This window comes from Humulus lupulus, chromosome 1 (assembly GCF_963169125.1).
Source record: "Humulus lupulus chromosome 1, drHumLupu1.1, whole genome shotgun sequence".
In the NCBI taxonomy this organism is placed as follows: Eukaryota; Viridiplantae; Streptophyta; class Magnoliopsida; order Rosales; family Cannabaceae; genus Humulus; species Humulus lupulus.
The window spans coordinates 138730188-138754897 of NC_084793.1; positions in this window are offsets into that span (position 1 = coordinate 138730188).

Consider the following 24710-nt stretch of genomic DNA (forward strand, 5'->3'; position numbering starts at 1 on the left):
AAGAAGAGAATAGTGAAAAATACAACTCAAGGCAAAATATTACAAGTAAAGTAAAAGTGTTTGAAATAAAGACAAGAAGATTACAACTCAAAACAAGAAATACAAATAAACAAAAGAGAAGAATATGAAGATGAAGAGAAATAGAATAGAAAGAAAGAACAAACAAACTAAATAGAAACAACTCTCACTCACAATACCAAAGTGAAGAGTGTTGGGGATCACCAACTTGAACAAGGTTTGAAACCTTTGTCCAAAAGCTTATTTCCCCCTAACTCAAGCACTAAGGTATCTCTCATAGATTATAGGAAATGCTTTCTGGAATTATCAAGCCTCGAGGTGTTTCTAGCCAAGTGCTCTAATGGATAGAAAATGTTATGTCTTTCAAGTGAGCTATAGGCTCCTATTTATAGAGTTTAGAAACACCCTTTGAATTTCAAATTCCACTAACTCCCATGGCTCTTACCAATGTTTAATTTGATTAATATGGAATTAAAAATGAGATTTGGGAGTTATTTGGGTTTTTGGAACCGTTTAACACATTTGGAAAAAACTGAAAAAATGGCCTAAAATGCACCTATGGCTGCGGCCAGGGACATCAGTGGCCGCGGCCACTGCTCTCTGTCCCCCAGGCAGTGGCCACCATCATTCAATGGCCACGGCCACAGCCCAGTTTCAGCACTTGAAAATGTGATGTTTTTCCAAACGGTTTCAAACCCTCCCAAATGATTTTGTAACTCCCAAAACACATTATTGGGGTTAAAATCATATCTCTAACAGCCATTTCACATATGGCTTTATGAAATTCATCTCAATATTGTGTAACACCAAATTTACACAATAAAGGGTAATATTTGGAAGTTACAAATTTGTAACACCAAATATGTTACATTATTTGGATATATCTCATATATCTAAATATTGTAACTCTCTATTATATGTTACAATATGTGACACTCTTTGTCACATTTATTTAATCTAAAACATTATATTATAATATAATATAATATTACATTATATTATAAAATAATATAACATATGCTATGTTGTGTACTAGACCAGGTATCTGCTATGTAGTGGGAGTAGTGAGTAGGTATCAGTCAAACCCAGGACCGGAACATTGGATAGCATTTAAGCCTATCCTAAAGAATTTAAGGCAGACTAGGGATTATATGTTAGTCTACAAGGGTGGTGTTCTGAACCATGTAGGCTGCACCGATTTAGGTTTTCAGACTGATGTCGATGACAGAAAGTCTACTTCTGGAATGGTGTTTACTCTTGGGGGTGAAGCTGTGATATGGAGAAGCATAAAGCAGTCTGTAATCTCAGATTCTGCCATGGAGGCTGAGTACATAGCTGTGTCTGAAGAAACTAAGGAAATAGTCTAGCTAAATAAGTTCTATTCAAATCTTGGTGTCATTCCAGATATGGATAAACTGCTTGTGTTGTTCTGTTACAATATAGGAGCGATAGCCAACTTGAAAGAACCTCGAAGTCACAAGAGGAGTAAGCATATAGAAAAGAAGTATCACATAATTCGAGAATATGTGGCCAGGGGAGATGTGACGGTTATGAAGATTGCATCTGAAGACAATCTTGCAGATCAGCTTACAAAGACACTAACAAAAGCTACATTTGATTAGCATATCAATAAAGTGAGATTAGTAGAATTAAGGCATTAGTTTCAATCAGTGCAAGTGGGAGTTTGTTGGGGTTTTATGCTCTAATTAAAACCCAATTTCTTTGTAATCTCATTTTATTATCAATAAAATAATAGAAATTAATTTTTGACTGGGTCAATCACTTTGCTCACATGTTTTATTTTCATGATTATTTGTTTGATATAAACTTTTATTAAATGTCGAGCATATAGCAAATCATATTTATAGTGACGTAATCACACTGGAATATAAATTTGATTATATGTTCAAACATAAGTGTAACGCCCTGGATAACCAAGGTCGTTACACTTTGTATTTTAAAATATTGCAAGACTTGCTAATCAAGTCGTTTGAACATAAATGTGATTCTAAAGTCAACTAACAGGTTAGGGTTAAAAGATTTTGATCATAAACAATTAATTTTCATTAAAACAAATGTTTGATACATGGGATCCCAAAAACAGGGTTTATGTGGTAAATACAACTCTCAAAAGCTGATACAACAAAAGCCAGACTAACGGCAAAATACAATTTAGAGCTCTATTCCTGTAACTTTCCCTCAGTCGTGGCGATCGAGCAGCTGATGATGTACACTCCACCCCCAGAGCTCTCCAACTCATGGTTGGTCCAGTTTCCCTTTGCCTTTACCTGCACCACGTAGCACCTGTGAGCCAAGGCCTAGCAAGAAAACCATAAACAACAAACACATATAACAACAGTAGCATTCAATCAACTTTAATCCAATTAATTCAACTATTCATCAGAGTACACGCATTAAGCAAAATGACGGTAAACATGTATTTTCAAGCATATATCTCAATCAGTAATACAAATGTTCAGGTGTCGGCGCCCTTAGGCCGAGCCCTCTGGTTATTTAGCTGACCCTGGCTTGCTTAGGCCGAGTCCTCTGATTATTTAGTTGACCCCGGCTCGCTTAGTCCAAGTCCTCTGATTATTTAGCTGACTCCGGCTGGCTTAGGCCGAGATGCGTCCAATACGCTTATCATTTGCCCCGACACCATTAGGTCATACTTTCATATCCCACATAACAGATATATAACTCACATAACACATATATTCAATTACAGGGAATTTTAGTCCCAATGACAACCACATGGGTGCAGTTTTCTTTCCTCGAATCCCAAGCGATAAATAAAGAGCGGTCCCGAGCACAATCCTCAGTCATGAGCCTTAACGATAATACACGTCACAAATAACCATGGATAATTATCAATCTCTAATTCAAATACATATTTTGAAAACAAATACTAGCCTCCGGGACCTCAAATTCTACTAAACCGGGTAGTAGAATTCTCCCCGAGCGCTTAGGTTTGAATCGCCGAGCCTCCCTGAGCCTAAAACCTTAGTTTCCCTTAATTTCCTATTTAGGGCCGCGACCCGCCCTTTAAACAGAGACCAGGCCTTCCCTACAGGAGGACACGGGCCACAACTTGCAGCCCCCTGGGTCGCGACACTCCTGGCAAAATAGAGGCACCCCAACCTCTTCAAGCACGCAGGCCGCGACACCTGAAGAATAGGGCCGCGGCCCGAGCCCCCAAACCCAGAAAATCCTTGCTTTCCAACGTTTTCCCTCGAGCCTAACCTCAAATTCATACCCCAAATCAGCAACCAAACTCAGATTTAAGCCCAGAATTCCCATCCTTATATCCTAAACATCCTATCTAGCCTATAAACAATTCCTTACTCTCCTTAAACACCCAAAATCAGCCTTAGAAACCATTATCATGCAAGGTCTAAGTTCTAACATTATTTCAACAGAATTCAACAATCAAAAGTTAAATTTTTACCTGAATTGATACCTTAATCTCCCCAGAACTCTTCTCTTACCTTAGCTTTGATTTCCCCAACTCCAACCAGCCTAAATCCTTCAGTTCTTTCCTTCAAATTTCCTTAGCTCCAAGCCTAAGAGAGGGATTGAGAGTGAACGTGAGTGAGAGAGTGAGAAGGTTGAGAGGTTCCTCTAGTTTCCTATTAGTTCTGGTACAATCCTAAAGTGTCTAAGGATAATTTAATCCCAAAAGACAGAAATGCCCCTATAAAAACTCAGCCTTCTTTAATTGTTCCAAGGGTAAAATGGTCTTTCCCCAAATTCCCACTAATTCCTAAAGTCATCCTATCAATTCCCAATTAATCCTGACATGTCCAAATAATTACTCGTTACTCAATAAACCCCAAATTATATTCTAAGTTCCCAAAATAACCCTAAGCTCACTCCGAGCGGGGTATTATTCCTTGCTTTGACTATTCCGCTAATCCGATCACTAGGATTGCCTCGAGCCATATACTACAAATATATCCATATAATAATGTGGTCTCAACCATTTATCACATATAATCACATTTATGCCCTTAACTGGACAAAATTACAAATATGCCCTTATAAGCAGTAAATGACCCACATTCATATCTAATACTCATAAACATGCATATAATATATTCACATAATCATATAAATCATGCATGCCACATAGTCACACATTTAATCAATTACACACAAATATTTCTAATTATGCCCTCCCGACACGCTAATCCAGGTACTAAACCCTATTAGCATTTTTGGGTCATTACAACTATCCCCTCCTACTGAGAATTTCGTCCTCCAAATTTACCTGAATAAATTAGGATATTGATCCTGCATATCTGACTCAAACTCCCAAGTTGCTTCCTCGACCTTGCTATTCCTCCATAATAATTTGACTAGAGGAATCGTCTTGTTACATAGAACCTTGTTTTTTTAGTCTAGGACCTGTACTGGTCGCTCCTCATACGATAAATCTGTCTGTAACTCCAGATCCCCATATCTCAACACATGAGTTGTATCAGAGACATACTTCTGGAGCATAAAGATGTGGAATACATCATGAACTCTTGATAATGATGGTGGCAGAGCCAATCTATAGGCTACCTTCCCGATCCTCTCTAAGATCTCAAAAGTTCCTATGAATCTAGGGCTCAACTTGCCATTTTTCCCAAACCTCCTCACCCCTCGTAATGGTGAAACTCTTAGAAACACGTGGTCCCCTACCTGGAACTCCACGTCCCTATGCTTAGGATCAGCGTAGCTTTTCTGTCTGCTCTGCGAAGCGAGAATTCGAGCTTGGATCTTCTCAATAGCTTTGTTAGTCTTCTGAACCATCTCTTGTCCCAAATACTTTCTCTCACCCATCTCATCCCAATGAATGGGCGACATCTCTTACGGAGCTACTCCAATCATTGATTGATAACTATTATTGTATGAAAACTCAATCAACGAAAGGCACTTACTCCAAGACCCCTCGAAGTCCAACACACACGCTCTAAGCATGTCTTCCAATACCTGAATTGTTCTCTATGAGGATGAACTTCAACTAAGTCCCCATAGCCTTCTGCAAACCACCCCAAAACTTGGAAGTAAATATGGAATCCCGGTCTGATACTATAGATTTAGGAACCCCATGGAGACGTACGATCTCCCTCACATACAACTCTGTGTATTAATCCATAGTATAGGTCATCCTCACTAGTAGAAAGTGAGCTGACTTGGTGTATCTATCTACTATCACCCACACTGAGTCATGTAGTCCCACTGTCCTGGGTAAACCTCCCACAAAATCCATGGTAATATCTTCCCACTTCCACTCGGGAATATCTAAAGGCTGTAACAACCCCATTGGTCGCTAATGCTCAGCCTTCACCTACTGACAGGTTAAACACTTGGCCACGTATTCAACTACGTCCTTCTTCATCCCAGATCACCAATATAAAGTTCGTATATCCTGATACATCTTCATGGTGCCTATATGGAGTGAGTATGGTGTAGTATGGGATTAATCAAGTACTTCTCGTCTAATACCCATCTCCATCGGGATACAGATCCAATCCTTATATCGTAGTAAACCTGTCTCTGAAATAGAATAATCCTTAGCCACTTCAGCTAGGACATTCCCTTTAACCTCCTGCAACTACGCATCATCCAACCGACCCTCTCTTATTCTTTCCAGGAGGGTAGACTGTAAAGTAATATTGGCCAACCGGCCCACAACTAGTTCTATCCTCGCCCTGGTCATCTCTTCTGCCAATTATTTCAATATCTGCTTCGAACTAAATAGTTGTCCTGGGCCTCTCCGACTCAACACATTTGCCACTATATTGGCTTTCCCTGGGTGGTAAAGGATGTCACAATCATAGTCCTTCACCAATTCCAGCCAACGTCTCTAACTTATTTTCAAGTCCTTCTGGGTGAAGAAATACTTTAAACTCTTATGATCTGTGTATATCTCGCACTTCTCTCCATACAAGTAATGTCGCCAAACTTTCAATGCGAATACCACCACTACCAGTTCCAAATCATGGGTAGAATACCTCTGCTCATAATCCTTCAACTGCCGTGACACATAGGCAATAACCTTCTCATTATGCATCAACACGCATCCCAACCCCAACCTCGATGCGTCACAGTACACTACAAAATTCCCTCCCTCAGAAGGAAGACTCAACACAGGAGCAGTAATTAGTCATCGCTTCAATTCTTGGAAGCTATTCTCACACTTGTCTGACCAGGTGAACTTCAAATTCTTTCGTGTCAATTCTGTCATCGGTGTGGCAATCTACCCTTCCATAAACCGTCTGTAATAACTTGCTAGTCCAAGGAAGCTCATAACCTCTGAGACGTTCCTTAGCCTTGGCCAATCCCTAACTGCCTCTACCTTGGCTGGATCTACCTTAACCCCATATCCATTAACAATATGTCCAAGGAATGTCACTTCTGGTAGCCAGAACTCACACTTCTTAAATTTAGCATACAATCGATGCTCTTTCAATCTCTGTAATACCTGTCGGAGATGCTGCTCATGCTCTGCCTCTGAACTAGAGTAAACTAAGCTGTCGTCGATGAAGACAATCACAAACTGATCTAAGAAGTCATTGAACACTCTGTTCATCAAATCCATAAATGTTGTTGGGGCATTGGTCAAACCAAATGACATGACCAAGAACTCATAATGCCCATACCTCGTTCGTAAGGCCGTCTTTGGAATATACACGTCTTTGATCCTCAGCTGGTGATAACCAAATCAAAGATCAATCTTCGAGAATACCGTCTTTCCCTGCAGCTGATCGAATAGGTCATCGATCCTTGGTAAGAGGTATCTGTTCTTGATGGTAAACTTGTTCAACTCCTTGTAGTCTATACACATTCTCAGAGTCCCATCCTTCTTCTTCAAAAATAAAAATGGAGCACCCTATGGCAAAAAGCTAGGTCTGATAAACCCCAAATCTAGAAGCTCTTGCAACTGTATCTTCAACTCCTTTAACTCTGCTAGAGCCATTCTATATGGTGCCCTCGACACTGGCTCTGTACCCGGTGCTAACTCGATGACGAACTGAATCTCCCTCTGCGGTGATAATCTCGATAAGTCCTCAAGAAACACGTCCAGGAACTCACATACCAATCTAGTCTCTCTCGGCCCCGCTGGCGCAACTCTAGTGGTATCCACCACACTAGCTAGAAAACATATACAACCTCCTTGTAACAGGTCCCTAGCCCTCAATGCTGATATCATGGGAATGTGGGGTCCATGCACAGCACCCACGAAAACAAAGGGGGCCTCACCCTCAGGCTCAAAGGTCACCATCATCTTCCTACAATCTATAGTAGCCCCATATCTGACTAGCCAATCCATTCCTAAAATCATATCAAAATCATCCTTAGCCAACTCAATCAAATCTACTGATAGTTCCCTACTATCCACCATCATTGGTAATGCTCTAATCCATCTCCTAGAAACTACCAACTCCCTTGTAGGCAGTATAGTCCCAAACCCCGTAGTATAGTACTCACTAGGCCTACACACTCTATCAATCACCTTACTAGAAACAAATGAATGTGTAGCACCAGAGTCAATCAATTCAGTATATGAAGAGCTAGTGCTAGAATGCTGACCTGTCACTACCGAGGGACTAGCCTCGGCCTCTACTTGCGTCAAGGTGAACACTCGAGCTAGAGTCAAGCTATCCACCTTCCCCAGTTCCTCATTTTTCAGTGTCAGAAAATCTTTCTTGAGGTGTCCAACCACCACACAAAAGTAACAAGCCTTGGCCCGGCAGTCACCCAGATGGTACTTCCTGCATCTAGTGCACTCTGGATAACTCCTCCATGTCTCACCGCCTCCCTGGCGGCCACCCTGAGCACCCTGGCCCCTCCTATCAGGACCAGTAGTGGTCGAGGTGTCAGAGGTCTTCCTCTTCTGATCACTGGGGCCTCTGTCCTTACCAGACCCTGTAAATGGAGGTACTGCCCTGCGAACATCCCGTCTCGCAGCGTTCTCCCTCTAGATCTTGTTTTCCGCCTCCTCAGCAGTAAGGGCCTTCTCAACTGCCTGGGCATAAGTCATCCCTCCAGGTACTGATGTGAATCTCACATCTCGGGCTATCATAACATTAAGCCCTCGAATAAACTTGTCCTGTCTAGCTGCATTTGTAGGCACTAAATCTGGTGTGAACTTCGCTGGCATGTTAAACTTCAGGGCATACTCAGTAACTCTCATGCTGCCCTGCACCAACTTAATAAACTCATTCACCTTCGCTGCCCTAATGACAATGTTATAATATTTTTGGCTGAACAGGTCTCTAAAGCCATCCTAATTCATAGCAAAAATGTCCTAAGTTTGTGATGCCACCTCCCACCAAATACAGGCATCCTCTCTAAGCATATAGGTGGCACAGGCCATCCTGTCGTTGCCTTCCACCCTCATAAAATCCAAAATAGAAGTGATCATACTCATCCACTGTTCAGCCTTTAGTGAATATGGTCCTCCCTCAAAGATTGGAAGATGTTGTCTCCTGAATCGTTCATAGAGTGACTCCCACCTGTTCCTAACCTCAGGTGGCTGTATAGCTGGTGCCACAGTAGGTGGCACAATAGGTGCAGCACTCCCTGACGGAGCCTGCTATCTCAAAAGGTGAATCTTCTCTTCCTGACTCTGTAGCCTGACTTTCATATTAGCAAATATCTGCTGCCAGTTCTCTGGGACTGGCGAAGGGTTCTGGCCCTGCTCATCATCTCTAGCCTCAACTCCTGTGCCGACTAGTCATATTGATCGCCTTGGACTCGTAACTATCCAAGTCTATCTGTAATCAACGACTTAACAGTAAGGCAATGATGACAGGTTAATGTTCTTTCCATGGTCCAACATCGAAAATTAACCAACAATATGCAATCAAGATGCAAACAAGCATTTAAACATTTATTCACATACAGCAACAATGCTAATAAGCATGCCTCATCATAATTACATAGCAGTCAATGACCAGGCCCTATCATTATAGCTCATGCTCCCTATTAAACATGTAGATAAAACATTTACATTTCATTTATGCATTTAAGCATACAATCACATATATAATTACCAAACCCTGAGTCGATCTTGTCTTTAGTTGCTAGTGTACATGCCCAGCCAGTCTTCAGGAACCCTTAAACCTAGACCACTCTGATACCAAGTTGTAACGCCCTGGATAACCAAGACCGTTACACTGTGTATTTTAAAATAGTGCAAGACTTGCTAATCAAGTGTTTTGAACATAAACATGATTCTAAAGTCAACTAACAGGTTATGGTTAAAAGATTTTGATCATAAACGGTTAATTTTCATTAAAACAAATGTTTGATACATAGGATCCCAAAAACAGGGTTTATGTGGTAAATAAAACTCTCAAAAGCTCATACAACAAAAGCCAGTCTAATGAAAAAAAATACAATTTAAAGCTCTACTCCTATAACTTTCCCTCGGTTGCGGCGGTTGAGCAGTTGACGATGTACACTCCCCCCCCCCCCCCCCCCCCCAGAGCTTTCTAACTCATGGTTGGTCCAGTTTCCCTTTGCCTTTACCTACACCGTGTAGCACCCGTGAGCCAAGGCCCAGCAAGAAAATCATAAATAGCAAACATATATAGCAACAGTAGCATTCAATCAACTTTAATCCAATTAATTCAACTATTCAACATAGTACACGCATTAAGCTAAACGACGGTAAACATGTATTTTCAAGCATACATCTCAATCAATAATACAAATGTTCAGGTGTCGGTGCTCTTAGGCCAAGCCCTCTGGTTATTTAGCTGACCCCAGCTCACTTAGATCGAGTCCTTTGATTATTTAGTTGACCCCGACTCGCTTAGGCTGAGTCCTTTGATTATTTAGTTGACCCCGGCTGGCTTAGGCCGAGCTGCGTCCAATACGCTTATCATCAGCCCCGACACCCTTAGGTCGTACTTTCATATCCCAAATAACATATATATAACTCACAGAACGCATATATTCAATTACAGGGAATCTCAGTCCCAATGACAACCACATGGGTGCAATTTTCTTACCTCGAATCCCGAGCGATAAATAAAGAGCGGTCCCGAGCACAATCCTCAGTCCTGAGCCTTAACAATAATCCTAGTCACAGATAACCATGGATAATTATCAATCTCTAATTCAAATAAATGTTTTGAAAACAAATACTAGCCTCCGAGACCTCGAATTCTACTAAACCGGGTATCCAGAGCGCTTATGTTTGAATCGCCGAGCCTCCATGAGCCTAAGACCTTAGTTTCCCTTAATTTCCCATTTAGGGTCACGACTTACCCTTAAGGGCCGCGGTCTGCCCCTTAAATAGAGGCCAGACCCTCCCTGCTGGAGGACATAGGCCGCGACTTACACCCCCTAGGTCGCAACGCTCCTGGTGAAATAGAAGCACCCTAGCCTCTTCAAGCACGCGGGCCGCGGCGCCTAAAGAACATGGCCGCAGCCCAAGCCCCCAAACCAAGAAAATCATTCTTTTCCAGCATTTTTCCTCGAGCCTAACCTCAAATTCATACCCCAAATCAATAGCCAAACTCTGATTTAAGCCCAGAATTCCCATCCTTATAATCTAAACATCATATCTAGCCTATAAACAATTCCTTACTCTCCTTAAACACCCAAAATCAGCCTTAGAAACCATTCTCATGCAAGCTCTAAGCTCTAACATTATTTTAAAGGAATTCAACAATCAAAAGTTAAATTTTTACCTGAATTGACAACCTAATCTCTCCAGAACTCTTCTCTGACCTTAGCTTTGATTTCCCCAGCTCCAACCAGCCTAAATCCTTCAGTTCTTTCCTTCAAGTTTCCTTAGCTCCAAGCCTAAGAGAGGGAGTGAGAGTGAACGTGAGCGAGAGAGTGAGAAGGCTGAGAGGTTCCTCTAGTTTCCTATTAGTTCTTGTACAATCCTAAAGTGTCTAAGGATAACCTTAATCCCAAAAGACAGAAATGCCCCTTTAAAAACTCAGCCTTCTTTAATTGTTCCAAGGGTAAAATGGTCTTTTCCCAAATTCCCGCTAATTCCTCAAGTCATCCTATCAATTCCCAATTAATCTCGACATGTCCAAATAATTGCCAAATACTTACTCGTTACTCAATAAACCCCAAATTATATTCTAAGTTCCCAAAATACCCCTAAGCTCACCCCGAGTTGGCTATTATTCCCTGTTGTGACTATTCCACTAATCTGCTCACTAGGATTGCCTCAAGCCATATACTGCAAATATATCCACATAATAATGTGGTCTCAACCATTTATCACATATAATCACATTTATGCCCTTAACAGGCCAAAATTACAAATATGCCCTTATAAGCAGTAAAGGGCCCACATGCATATCTAATACTCATAAACATGCATATAATATGTTCACATAATCATATAAATCATGCATGCCACATAGTCACACATTTAATCAATTACACACACATATGTCTAATTATGCCCTCCCGGCACGCTAATCTAGGTACTAAACCCTATTGGCATTTTTGGGTCGTTACAATAAGTTAGTTCTAAGATTAGTCAGTGCACATGATTTATACTGACTTGCCAATCTACGATATGATCTACTTACACATTGCAGTGTTATGTTCTTTCCAGAACATTAGCAAAGTAGATAAGATCGGATGTATTTGTTACATCGGACTGGACTGATATTGATAGTGGATAAGATAAGTAAACATACTGTTAATATCTATTCTAGTCATATCATATAGTTGACCATAGGTCAATTCAATCTCAATTCTGAGTGGTTAGTATTCTAACTGATTGTATTATTTTAGTTCTTTGACTTGTTCGTTACCAGCTTACCCTACAGACTAGCCATACTTACCTCTTGGGAACTCGATAATATAATTCAGTGGGAGTGTTAATCATAGATATGGACATCTATAGCTTTTAATGAAGAAGTAAAATGATGGTTTCCTTTTAGTTTGGTTCAAGGTTCTAAATGATAGAGATTTCATTTTAGTAATTAATATTAGTTTACTGAAATACCATTTACAAGGAACTAAGTGTTTTAAGGATAAAATACAATGAGGGGTAAAACAATATTTTAGTTCCATCTCATTGTAGACTGTCTATAGAGGATTGAGTGATAATTATGGTTGTAACAATGGATAATTAATAACATATCCATATTACTTATAGAGCGTTCTATGAATTCAAGAGTGCAATTCTGAGTCTTTAGTAGAGTCACGAAGAATTAATAACTTAGTAAATTTATTTGTTAAATTTATAATAACTTATTGGAGCTTGATTTCATAGGCCCATGGTCCCCACTATACCTTGGATAAAATCATCTAGATTGTCTCAATTAGTTGATTTAATTATCACTTAGAATTATCAAAGTTGACCAGGTCAATTTTGGATAATTTCACAGTGTTATACAATTTAGAGAAGAAAATATATTTTGTAGCAGATTGATTAATTAAGACAAACTGGTGTCTAAATTAATAAATAAGTTTAAATTAAGGTTCATATTATAAATAATTAATTTGATAAAGGATTTAAAGAATTATTTAATTAATTAAATCAATAGAAAATAATACAGACATTGATTTTAAGTCCAATGAACTTATAATTACATGGGAAATTTCACGGGCCTAATGCCCATGAGAATTTTGACCTAATGGCTGATATTATCTATTACTTTATTGGTTTTTTAAATTAAAATAAATGACCTAATTGAGCCTATAAATGGAATGCTAAGTGAGAGTTGAAATCAGATTTTTTAAAAGATCTTTGAAAGATGATCTGACAGATGATTAGAAGATCTATTCTTGACGCTTTAGGGTTTTAGATTCTCTCTAGCAAAAGTCCCTTTCTAAGCCTCAATATTCTCTTCTATTCTTCTCTTTGTATCTATCGCATGTGTTGAGAATTGCCCACTCTAGTCTAGGTGATTCTAAGGATACTTTGGAAGGTTGTGAAGAAATTTGAAGATCGATTCAGTTTCTTGGTGATACCCTACGACGGAAATGATACAAGGGTTAGAGAAACTGAAGGAAGGACTAATACATTCCAGTGCTTACAATGTAAGTGTTCTTATCATTATCTCTGTTTAAATTCAATTATAGAAACATGCTCTAGGTTGTCTTATATTGATTTGTTTAATATGAGATTTACATGAAAATAAACAAGATCATGTATAAGTTTTTCCCAACATTTTATATATTTAAAAGTACTCAATAAATAAATGTCTATAATTACAATAGTGCAATCTCATATTTTTAGTGGAATAATATTGAGATTAATAAATTAAGATTATTATAATAAATAGTTTTAGTTAATGATCTAAATTTATTGGAGCTTGAAATTATAGATCTATAGGTCCCCGAGATGGCTCTATCAACATTATTAAAGGAAATAGTTTAAATTGGGAAAATCAAGAAAAATGACATATTTAGAACAAATTTGTTCTTCGGGGTCAAATATGAAATTGAGACAAATTATTTTATTAATGTGGAAATTTTTTAAATTGACATTTTTAATTAAGACAATTTTCAAATTTTATTTTTTAAATAAAATGGCAGTTTCAAAAATAGCATTTAAATAATCTAAAATAATTAATTTTGAATTAATTAGTTTTATTATTTAAATATTGTGCAAAGATATTCATGATAATTCAAATTAGTTTTGAATTTGAATTAATATTTATTCTTTAATTAATATGATAAGATAAGTTATCAGGTTTAGATATTTTTGAATAAATAAATTATTAAATATATTTAAAAGAAAATTGGTTATAACACATCCCTAAAAATAGGGATGCTACCCACCAACCACAGTCCAAGGACTGTAGTTGGCGTGTACAACAATAACAATATCAAGATGAATCTTGATATTTTTCTTTTATTTATTTACTTAATAATAGATTTATAGTTTGAATTTTGAAATTATGTAATTCTTTTATAAATCTATCATAAATATAGTTTTACAAGAGATGCGTAATATTTTAAGAATATTCAAAAAAGAAAGAAAATATATTGTAATATTTTTCTATATTTGAAATCTATCTCAGACCTAATATTCCAAGATCTCATATGCTGAGAATATCTTATGAATAAGAAATTTTCCTACCATTAATCTATGTGCACACACACGTCTTGAGGTGTAGAGATACATCTTGGAAGATCTTGGTCTGAGTATCTTTCAAAGACTACTTTGGATTGGATATTCGTTGGAGATACAAAAAGATAGCGATGATTCTTGATAGTTCTTCAATTGGTAAATTCTCATCTTTTTATTTTTCTATGATTAATGTTTTGCATGTTAATAGATTCGATTGTTTAAAGTTTGTTTAAATAATATTTTTTTTGAAATCCCTGGGCTCAACAACCCGTGCTTTCCGATGCACATATGGTAAACTAGTTACCAACATTTTATCACTATAAGCTTCTAGTAAGATTAGATACCCATAATATAGATAGCTGGTTCACCCTAAGACGGTAACATGTTACTCATAATATAAGTAACTAGTTACTCCTATGATGGTAATCAGTTACTCCTCAATGATAGGAACGTTTAGATCTAAAAAGAACTTATGAAAACAATACCCGTACTTGTGCTCTTCAAATGCTTACCTTGCTATATGTTTTTGGTATGCCCTTCGAATGAATGCTTACTTGATAACTAGTCTTGTAATCTAAATATTTGATTGGTTACCCTAAGATGGTAATAGGTAATCGTTAGAAAAAAAAACAATAATGTAAAAGAAAAAGCTCACAAAAAATATATTGATTTTAATTTTTTTTTTTACATATGTTAAAAAAATTATAGAAAGAATTAAGTACATTATTGAAGAAAAACATACCCTAAAAGAAAATCTAGAAAAAAGAAATGATTTGAAAAAAAATATGTATAGTAAAATTACTATAAAAAAATAAGTACATCAATAAAAAATAATAAAATAATTATGTAATATTAAAATGTATATAAAAAAGATTTCACTTAACTTTTAAAAACAATTAAAAAAAATTATAATAACAATTTAATATAAAAACACAAACAAACAAATAAGAATAAAAATAAAAAGAAAATTACATAACTAACCTCCCAATTTAAAAAAAAACTTAATTAATAAAAAAAAGTATGGCTTAAACACAAATTGGTATAAAAATATGGAAAAACAAAATCCATAAACATAGATTTTAGACAAAAAAAATTCATAAAACTCCCATAAAATTGAAAACATTTGAAAAAAAAGGCATAAAATATGTAATTTCAACTACAATTTTTAGAGATTAGAAAGATTCAATTTAAATGAAAAAGAAATTCAATTTTAATTCTATTAAAAACGTGCTATTATTACTAAGCCAAAATTTATATTATATAAAGCTAAAAATTTTAAATGGTACATTTTAGTCATTTTGCTTAAAGATAACTATCAAATTATATTTTTTAACAAAAAGAAAATGTATAGATTTATATATTTATAGGGTGTAAATATAATTTTAATTTTTAAACTTTATAAATTGGCTTTAATTAGAAAGGGGGTGAGAAGGGAGAGAAAAGGAAAAAAAGAGGTGTGTTAATAGAAACACCCATTAACAATGGGAAATTTCACTATTTATGCATAATAGTGGGTATAATTACTAAATAATACTAGCACTAATAAATTTTTCAAATTGGTGCTAAACTTTCACCAAGTACCAAAAATACCCCTCTCATTTTTTTCCACTCAAATTTTTTCCCACACAAACTCTCTCAATCTCTCAATCCCCGAAACCCAAACCCAATTTGAAGGAAACCCTCTGCGATAACCATCACCGTCGATCTCAGGCTCTCTCTTTCTCTTCTCTGAAGTCGGCCTATCGAACATGTCGAGCCAACGGCGACAACAAAGCTCGAAACCCACGTCGTCGAACCCATCAATCAAACCCATTTCTCATTAAGGTATATTCTTGAACCCTCGTGATTATTTTTGTTGTTTTGATCCCTTTGAATCTGGTGGTGTGGAATGGGTATGGTAGTTCTTTGGTCTGGGTTTTTCTGTGGTTTTTTCTGGGTTTGAACCAGTAGCTCGATAGGTTCGATGAAGGTTCGATAGAAGCTCGATGTTATCCATGGTAATATATGAAACTAGCTCGATAGGCTCGATTATGGTTCGATAGTAGGCTCGATAGGGTAGTTTGAATGGTTCGATGGTGGATCGATAAGAGCTCGATGGATCTGTGGTATTAGGTTAAAAGGGCTCGATAGGTTCGATAAGGTTCGATAGAAGCTCGATGTTATCCATGGGTAATATATGAAACTAGCTCGATAGGCTCGATTATGGTTCGATAGTAGACTCGATAGGGTAGTTTGAATGGTTCGATGGTGGATCGATAAGAGCTCGATGGATCTGTGGTATTAGGTTAAAAGGGCTCGATAGGTTCGATAAGGGTTCGACAGTAGGCTCGATGGATCTGTGGTTTTAATAAATAGGGCTCGATAGGTTCGATAATAGGCTCGATGGTTATTTATGTTGACAGATTTTGCTTAGCTCGATAGGCTCGACACTAGCTCGATAGTGTATGTTTCAGCTCGATAGAGCTTGATGACAGCTTATTTCAGTTTTTTGATGAAATTTTTTTGAATTTTTTCCTGATTATGTTTAACATTATATTTTCTTACCAATTTTTTTTCATGTGTTGTTGCAGATGCCTAAGTTGCTTGTTCTGTTCAGTGATCACTTTCCTGGTCGAGTGACATATCGGGGTAGTAGTACTTTAAATCACATTAAGACTAGGTTTGTGGAGCTCAGGCTGCTTGAAAGGGCTAAGGAATCCCCTTTCAAGCAGTTCTTTTTGGCTTCAGAGTTTAATTTCTCCCAAGTCTTGGTGCATCAACTGTTGCTGAGGAAAATCGCCAGCAACAACGAAGATGAGGTGCATTTTTTCTTGGGGTCGAAGTCTTGTAGATTTGACATGGGAGAGTTTGCCCTGGTGACGGGGTTGAATTTCAGTACCTTCCCGTCACCAGAAGAGTTGGAAGGGCGTAATCTCAACGACCGGTTGATAAAGGAGAATTTCAACGATGATGAGAAAGTAAAGCTCTCACAAGTGGACTATGCTTTCAAGACGTGTACGGTTGTGGAAGATGTGTACAAGCTTGGTCTATGTTTGTTTGTTGAGGGGGTTCTGAATGCCATTGAGGGCAAGTTGCACATATGGTGAGATATTCTAAAAATTGTTGAGGACGTAGAGTACTTTTTCAGCTATCAATGGGGGAAGTACTCTTATAGGAGGCTATTGCAGTCTTGTAAGAAGGACATGGTGAAGCAAAAGGTCAACTATGATGCCAAGAAGGATGCCAAGGTGCAGCAAGAGTCCAAATACAATATGTATGGTTATGCCCCAGCCTTACAGTACTGGGCATATGAGGCTATCCAGTAGCTTGCGACGGAGCTTGTTGTGAGCTTGGGAAACATGGTCCCGAGGATGCTTAGTTGGTCTCATCGGAGGAACAAGGATTTCACCAAGTCCGTCATCGCACCGAAGTTATTGAAGAAGAATGTAAGTTATATTTTTTTTTATCTATATGCTTATCTTTTATCATTATTTGAGTTAACCAAATGTTTTATGTTGTTTGCAATTGATTGTCCTTCCGATGTTGAAGTCTCGACCAGGAAAAAAAGACTATTATTTGTCTTTGACAGAGGGAGATCTTTCCCTTTATCCTGGGCTTGGCCAGGATCCCTCGGAGGCTGATGAGGAGGAGGATGCGACTTTTGAGAAAATCGTGGAGATAGTTTCTCAGGCAGCCGAGGCAGCCAATATATTTGATGATGCTGCCCCGGGGAGGAGGTTGCAGGTCCCACCCCTCCGTTGCCCCAGCCTCAGCCTTCGCCCCAACATCAGCCCTAGTCTCAGTGTCAGCCCCAACACCAACCCCAACACCAGCCTCAGCCTCAGCCCCTGAGCTCGCCGACTTGATTGAGTGGTTGGACAGAGTTGAGGGTCGACAGGAGACCCTCCTGAAGAACCAGTCAGTGATCTTGGACGTAGTCAGTCAGATCCTGACATTTATTAAGGAGAAACCAAGGGGCTCCAATGAAGATTCAGACTCAGAGTCATTGGATATTCCTCTAGACTATGTTGATGATCCAACCACACCTCCTACCATCATTGTGACACATGATGCTGGGATTCCGGGAGTCGTTATTGTCAACCCTGAGGATGTTGCTGGGGTTCAGTTTCAGAGGACTAGACGCCAAAGATGCAAGCCAGATTGGTTTGAGGACTACACCGATCCCACGAGGAAAAGACCTCGCACTGATGCAGCTGCACCAGCAGAGGAGGCTACACAGGTGTTGGACCCTCTCAAGAAGCCAGATCTCAAACTGTATAGGACAATGTGCAAGTGGATGCTTGGAGACATGCCCAAAAAGTCCCCGAGGGATGTAAAGACTGGGAATCACAGTCCAGCGTGGTTTCTGACGTGGAAGACACCCCAGTCGTGGATCAATGATGGGGTAAGCCATTTATACATGTTCTATTTTTACTGACTCGATATGAGCTCGATATGAGCTCGATAGGAGCTTGATGGGAGTTTCCATGATCAATGTGAGCTCGATGGAGCTCGATAGGAGTTCGATAGGGATGTTAAAATAGGGTTGTTGTTTACTGTTTGAGCTTAGCTCGATGTGAGCTCGATGGAGCTCGATAGGAGTTCGATAGGGATGTTAAAATAGGGTTGTTGTTTACTGTTGAGATTAGCTCGATGTGAGCTCGATAGGAGTTCGATAGGGATGTTAAAATATGGTTGTTGTTTACTGTTGAGATTAGCTCGATGTGAGCTCGATGGAGCTCGATAGGAGTTCGATAGGGATGTTAAAATAGGGTTGTTGTTTACTGTTGAGATTAGCTCGATGTGAGCTCGATGGAGCTCGATAATAGTTCGATAGGGATGTTAAAATAGGGTTGTTGTCTACTGTTTGAGATTAGCTCGATGTGAGCTCGATGAAGGTTGATAGTAGTTCGATATGAGCTCAATAGTAGTTCGATGTGAGCTCGACAGTAGCAATTTATGATGGTCTTTGCTAACTTTTTTTATCGTACTCTCTTTGTAGCATATTGATGTGGCAGAACACATGCTTCGTATGCGTCGCAAGTATTTTCCCAATATATATCGACAGAATGCAGTTGTGATGAATAGTTATTTCTCACAAGTGATACCTGCCCGATATGATCAGTACAAGAAAACAGCCGACAAAACAAAGTATACTTGGGATTCTGACGTTATGTCCATGTTGACCGGCATCGAGCAGCAGTTTTTGGCATCTTGAGGAGGAGTTGAGGATGTATATTGGTGCCAGAACTATGGAAAACAACATTTGTTTGCCATTGAGGCTTCCATTTCTAGTTGGACACTGACTGTTTACGATTCGAACAACTCGGTGATTAGTGACGCAAAGCTTGACGAAATTATGAGTCCATGGTGCTTTTTGCTTCCTTCTCTGTTAATGTAGAGTAAATTGTTTACTGATAGCTTGATGTTGAAGATTCCATCAGCAGGAAAGAGGCCGCATCAGTTCACATGGCGTCGCAAACAGAAACACGAGCTCACTCAGTCAAAGAGAAGGTAACAAACATCATCTTCATACTAAATTTGTTTCTAACTAAAATTATAGTAATGTACACTTAATGTTTACTTTTTTTTTACAGTGGGAATTGTGGTGTGTATGTTGTCAAGCATATTGAGCATCTAATGGTCGGTCTGTTGGATTAGTACCTATACAGGATCTTTATTTATTTTCATGTATATCTAATATTAAACAAATTAATACGAGATAGCCTAAAACATGTTTCTAAAATTGAATTCAAAGAGAAACAAAGAATAGAATACTTACAGTATACGCAGCGGAATTAAAGAGTCCTTCCTTCAGTTTCTCCAACTCTTGTATCCTCTCTGTCGCAGAGTATTATCAAGAAACTGAACCGATCTTCTACTTTCTTCACAATCTTCCAATGTATCCTTAGAACCACCTAGACTAGTGTGGGCAATTCTCAACACATGAGATAGATACAGAGAGAAGAAGAGTAAATAACAAAGAGGCTTAGAAAATGACTTGTGTTTAGAGAGAATCTAAAACTATCAGAAAATCTGACTTGTGACTTATCAAAACTTATGTTTTGACTTCTCTCTAAGTACTCCTTTTATAGACTCAATTAGGTCATTTAATTTAATTAAAAAATCAATAAAATAATAGTCATTTTGAAGCCCTAGGTCGAAATTATCATGGGCTATAGGCCCGTGAAATTTCCCATTTGATTATAAGCCCATTGGACTTAAAATCAAGGCCTATATTATTTTCTATTGATTTAATTAATTAAATATTTATTTAAATCCTTTATCAAATTAATTATTTATAATTTGAACCTTAATTTAAATTTATTTATTAATTTAGATACCAATTTATCGTAATTAATAAATCTGCCATAATTTATCTTTTCTTCTCAAAATTACACAACTCTGTGAAACTATCCAAAATTGACCTAGTCAACTTTGATAATTCTAATTGATGATTAAATCAATTAATTGAGACTATCTAGATGATTTTATCTAAGGTACAATGGGGACCATGGGCCTATGAAATCAAGCTCCAATAAGTTATCATAAATCTAACAAATAAATTTACTAACTTATTAATTCCTCCTGACTCCACTATAGACTTGGAATTGCACTCTTGAATTCATAGAACGCTCTATAACAAATATAGATACGCTATTAATTATCCATTGTTACAACAATAATTGCCACTCAATCCTCTATAGACGGTCTACAATGAGATAGGACTAAAATACCGTTTTACCCCTCATTGTATTTTATCCTTAAAACACTTAGTTCCTTGTAAATGATATTTCAGTAAACTAATTTAATTACTGAAATGAGATCTCTATCATTTAACACCTTGAACCAAACTAAAAGGAAACCATCGTTTCACTTCTTCATCAGAAGCTATAGATGTTCATATCTATGATTAACACTCCCACTCAATTATACTACCGAGTTCCCAAGATGTAAGTATGGGCTAGTCTATAGGGTAAGCTGGTAACGAACAAGTCAAAGAACTCAAATAATATAATCAGTTAGAATACTAACCACTCAGAATTGAGATTGAATTGACCTATGGTCAACTATATGATATGACTAGAATAGAAAATAACGGTATGTTTACTTATCTTATCAACTGTCAATATCGGTCATGTCCGATGTAACATATACATCCGATCTTATCTATTTTGCTAATGTTCTGGAAAGAAAATAATACTGTAATGTGTAAGTAGATCATATCGTAGATTGGCAAGTCAGTGTAAATCCTGTGCACTGACTAATCTTAGGACTAACTTATTTTGAACATATAATCATATTTATATTCCACTGTGATTACGTCACTATAAATAAGATTAGCTATATGCTCGGGATTTAATAGAAGTATATGTTAAACAAATAATCATGAAAATAAAACATGTGAGTAAAGTGATTGACCAAGTCAAAAAATGATTTCTATTCTTTTATTGATAATAAATTGAGATTACAAAGAATTTGAGTTTTAATTAGGGCATAAAACCCCAACACGGTCTTCCATTGGAAACTATCTGCAATGAAAATATGGAGGTGTTCAGGAACAAGTGGACCACAGACTTGTGGTATCAAAATTTGTTACCTTGATGATTGTATATATACAGGGTCTTTACATGTACAATTTCTTGTTCACATTTTTTTATAACTTTCATGGGCTGTTATCGAGCTAATATCAAGCTATATTGAACTGTTATCGAATTGTTATTGACCAATATCATTTTCATATCGAACCATTATCGAATTACTATCGAGTTATATCGAGCTTCAATTGAGCAATATCATTTTCATATCGAACCATTATCGAGCTACATATTATCGAGTTCATAACGAGTTTACATCAAGCTTAACATAACTTTTAAGAAAAATCAAATAAAAAAGGAGGGAAAACAAGCTAGGTTATTAATACAACAAGTCCAAATAGGAAAAAAGAGTTTATAGCCTAGCTTTGCATGCAGCCCTGTTGTGCCCAAGACCACCACACATGCTACACTTGCGCTCTTTGCGAATGATTTCGCCACTCGATGGGTAGCAGTTTGTCTTCCTTCTTCCCACCTTATTCTTCTTCGGTCGACCAACTGGTTGTTTTTCAACAGGAACCCCAACTTGCATTTTCTCTATGTTCTCGGGAACTTCCCAATCATCATCGTTGCCAGTTGGGTAAATTGTTTCTTTGTAAGACTCCCTCCATATCTCAGTAGTGTAATATGGTGAACACAGTGAGTAAATGTTGACACTGCGCAAGATGGCCGCAGCCACACCATGAACACAAGGGTAACCCATTATTTGAAACTGGCCACAAGAGCATGATTTGGTCATCAAATTCACCTCACCATCACCTTCTGGGTCTACCACGTGAAATTCAAACTGTCCAAGAGGATGGACTTTCAAGTACCTTGCATCATCTGCAATGCCTGCGACATCTTTCTCATATATTGTTGCTAATTTGGATGTGCACTTCTCTACCTCCTCACGACGCGCGACAAACCATGACTGAATTGTGAAACAAATGAATTCCACAAAAGTAGTGACTGGGAAGGTTCTTGCGTCTCTGGTTTTGTTGTTGAAACTTTCAGCGTAGTTGCTTGTCATTACATTGTATCGATTCCCAGGAAAGTAAGCACGAGTCCACTTATCGAAGCCAATACCATCGAGATATTGAGCTATGACAGGATCCATTTGCTTTATATTGTTGAAGAACCTGTGAAATTTTGACTTCCAAAATGCATATGCTGCATTCCACATCTCCTTGTGACAGTGATCGGTCTTGAACTTAGCGATTACATTCATACTTATGTGATGGTAGCATGCGTCGTGGAAGGCATCAGGGAAGACCAACTCAAGAGCATGAATAATACTAGCATGGCTGTCTGATACAAAAGACAGATTATCAACAACTCCAATGGCTTCCTTCAATTTCATCATGAAATACTTCCAAGAAGCATGATTCTCACTGTCAACAATCGCGAACGCAATTGGATAAATGTGGTTATTCGCATCCAATGCGACATCACACAACATGGGCCACCATACCTTGACTTCAAGAAAGTGCCGTCCACACATATAATAGGACGACATGATGTAAATCCCCTTCTACAAACTCCGAGTGAGAAGAAACAGTAAAGAAAGTGACTGTCATCTGTGACAAAATCAGTTATTGTACCTGGATTCTTTTGCTGCAACATATACAGGTAAGAAGGTGTTATCCAATGAATTAGCATTGGTGACGTGGCAAATAATCTCTTAACACGTGGCTGATACCTGGAAGCGTCTGCTAGAGTATCGACCAGGAGACACAGTAGAAGCAGGGGCAAGCCTGTCTGGTCGGTAGTTCCGCATACAAGGCAACATTTATGGGAAGATCTTTATGAATCCCGAATTTATCTCATACAATCTTCTGGATACCCGATTATTCAGGGAATAATATCTGTAACAATCTCTTGTAACCCTCCTTGAGCCTATAAATAAAAAGAGATAGCTCAAGGGAAGGGGGATCTTTTTTCTTTTTACTTTGGAATCATAGGAAGCAATAGTAATTCTCCAAGTAAATCTGTATTGTTCTTGAGAAGAGTGTGAAATTCATTGAACCCTGGTTCTTTGATCACCCTTCTGATTTTATATCAATATTATTCTAAGTGGACGTAGGTCATTACCAGATCCTGGGGCCGAACCACTATAAATTACTGTGTTTTCTTTACTTTTGTCATTGCGTTCTTCTCTATACATTCGTCCATATCAATCACGTTTTGACTCCATGTCATTTGGCCAAATCTTGGGTCAACATTCTGGTGCTTTCGTTGAGAGATTGATTTGTTGCTGTTAAGAAAACCAATGGCGAAAGCAGGAAGGAAAACTGGGCAGGCAACCGCCGCTGCACCGTCAAATCCACCACCTCCTCCCCCTGCAAGCATGGCGGAAGATGAGCCGCAGCTAGATTTTGAAGAGGAGGAAATGGACGATGCGACGCTGAAGAGCACCCTAGGCGCGTTGCAGGAAGAATTGGCTAGTCTGAGGGCCAATCAAGAGACTGCCGCAGAAGTTATGGCGCGGCAGCAGCAGGAGATTGATCGGCAGCGTGCAGAATTGAGCGAGAGACAGGCGGAGGTGGATCGCCGCCAGACCGAAGCCATGGCCGCCCTCGAAGCAGCCTTGCTGTTGGCTAGAAATCAGGCCGCACCTGCCTCGCAGCCTGACCAACTCGCGAATGGGCCACCCCAAAGGGGTCCCAATCCTAGCCCACCAATTCAGCCTTCGAGTCCGCAAAGGCCCGAGCAGCCTCAGACACCCCATGACGATGTCCCGTTGGACCCTGAGGCAAATCCACCATCCCAAGCTGCTCGGGGTAATCCCCCGCAGCAAAGGCAGAATAGGGCCGAGCGTCAGCCTCGTAGTCCTAGACGCCATGGGAATGATGGGCAAAACCCAGCGAACAAAGGTCACTACCCTCCTGGTAACAGGAGGGACTCGGAGCTAGGCTCTGTGGTCCGTGGACCCCCACGGCATGATGATGCACGGGGACACCGCGACCAGCGCAGGCCACCCTCTAACGCTCGGGGCGTTTCTGCCAGAGACGGGAATAGAGGGAACAGTCAGTCTCGCCACAGCCAGTCAAGGTTCAGAGATGGCCACGGGTACAATG